General features: G+C 46.2%; 1 protein-coding gene across 4 annotated transcripts in view; it reads right to left on the reverse strand.

The window, feature by feature from the left end:
* Positions 1-2500, reverse strand: part of plxna1b (plexin A1b) — a 228104-nt gene that overhangs the window by 125898 nt on the left and 99706 nt on the right. The window lies entirely within an intron of this gene.

The raw sequence follows: 2500 nt of genomic DNA on the forward strand, positions 1-2500 counted from the left end.
GAGAGGGAGGGAGAGATGGGAGGGAGGGAGGGAGGGAGCGAGGAGGGAGGGAGGGAGGGAGGGAGGGAGGGAGGAGAGGGAGGGAGGGGAGGAGGAGGGGAGGGGAGCGAGAGGGGAGAGGGGTTGTTAAGAACATGGGATTGGGATCAGTAGAAAGCAGGGGAGAGGGGCCAATTTGAGCTTAGATGGAATGGAAGCGTGTGTGTGTGTGTATGTGTGTGTGGTGTGTGTGTGTGGTGTGTGTGTGTGTACGTGCAAACGCATGTGTAGTGTATAGTGGGGGTGGGTAAGAGATCAGGGCAGCCTAAACGTGAAAATATATGAAAATATAGGAAAGGGGGAAGGATGGAGTAGAATATAGATGGAGCCTTCAGAAAGGGGGCGGTATTGCACCATCTATAGTCATTAGAGCTGGGATAGGGGGTTTAGCTCAGGGTCTGGCAACCCCAGCCTCCCTCTGCTTAACCCCAGCCTGCCAGCCTGCCACGCGTTAATGGGGATCACATACACCCATGCAAAAGTGTGTGTGTGCGTGCGTGTGTGCGTGTGTGTGTGTGTGTGTGTGCGTAAGGCGAGGAGAGAGGGAGTGGGTATGTGTATCAGGCATGATGTGTGTGCATGTGTACTGTGTGCTTGTGTGCATGAGTGTCCTTTACGCCCTTAGCTGTTAGTGAAACATAAAAGTGGGCCATGTCAACGAGTCACTTACTGTAGATGTATGTGCATGTCCACACACGCACACACACACACACACACACACACACACACACGTCTAAGTATAGAACACACGCTAGATGGTTCCAGGCACATATCATCGTGTGCACTGTGTTTAACCTTACAGTGTCACTCACACCTAGTTGGACTGTAAACCAAGCTGACCTCTGTTGTCCCAGAGACAAGGTCACACGTGGGTCCTCAACCCGGCCGTACACAGTTATTACATAATAGTAAACAAGTGTTGGAACGTGTCCCAGGCATAAAGAACGTCTCCCACAGCAAGCGAAAACATGCAGCAGACCCACAAGCTCACAACCCATCGCAAGCCTTGGTTGTTGTAATCTCGTAGACTGGCCATTTTCGCTGCATGATACCAATGTAACAACACACAAGTATACAATAGGGCTTAAGGGAAATTGAGTCCCTATTGTTTACAACGGAGAAGCTGTCAAGAGGAGGAAGCCGTGCGCTTCCCCGGTCCGTTGTTGCGGTCGCCACTATGGAATACTTTTCTACACTACAACAAGCCATTACACTGTTTTAAAGTGTATTTTCGTGACAAGCAACTCAGCTTTAAACATAGGCAGTCTAGCCTGAAAGACGGCCGTAAATAGTCCACAGTCAACCTGTTAAGCATTATATTATACTTTAGCTGTTGGAAAGAAAATCAGATCTACAAGCTCATTATATCTTCGTTGGCAACAATGACTTTCATATTCGTCGTTGTTTTGGGCCAGTTTGGAAGCCCTTCCCCCCACAGGTTTTTCTGGTTACTTATTAAATGCAGACATTATCATTCACATGTGGTACAATCCCTCTCCCTCTGCCCTCCTTCATTCACACACTGCACTAATGAGACAGGGAAGTGAGAGCAGCAGCTGTGGCCAGGGAGCGAAGGAGACGCCACACGCTGCACGCACACACACACACACACACGCACACGCACCCTCACACCCCTCATCACCACACACCCCCACCACCACCTCGCCATCAAAGTGGACACGATCCTAAGCCTGTGGTGGGACTGGTAATGACCACAGGCACGCACATCCTACGCATGTGAACTGTAACAAAGCTGTGTGTGTGTGTGTGTGTGTGCGTGTGTGTGTAATGGCCTGATTATCAGCAGGATATAGACATGAAGCTAACGTGTAGTTGGTAGTAGTTCTCTAAGATGTGTTGTGTGTACCTGTATGTGTGTTACAGTAGCACAGTGTCTATGGGGTTGCAGAGCCACTAATGACCAGTGGTGGAAAAGGTACACACATTCTGTACTTAAGTAAAAGTATCAATACTGAAGTGCAGAATTACAAGTGAAAGTCCGGAATTCAACATTTACTTGAATACGTATTGGTGACAAAATGTACTTGACGTACCAAAAGTAGAATACTCATTATGTAGAGTATTTCGTTTCAAGTTTTCAAATATTTTGAAAATAGTCTAATCTACAAGCTCACAATGGGTCGCTATGTAACACATTATGAACTTGTAGACCTGCTATTTTCAAATGGCTGAAATGTATATAGAATTGAAGTAGTAACTAAAGGAGTAGAAGTAAAAAGTATTGGAAATTGGAAATACAAATAACATACAAATAACTCAAAATTGTACCAAGTAATTACTTAAGTAAATGTACTTAGTTACTTTGCACCACTACTAATGACTATATGGTTGAGCTCTGCTATGGACAATTACCACAAGGACCCTATGGAGCGACGTTAGCTAGTTGCTCCTTTATGTGAATCCTCATTGTGTAGGAAAATACGATACAAAGGCGTATATG

This window comes from Protomyctophum bolini, assembly GCF_963924005.1.
Source record: "Protomyctophum bolini genome assembly, chromosome: 2".
NCBI lineage: Eukaryota > Metazoa > Chordata > Actinopteri > Myctophiformes > Myctophidae > Protomyctophum > Protomyctophum bolini.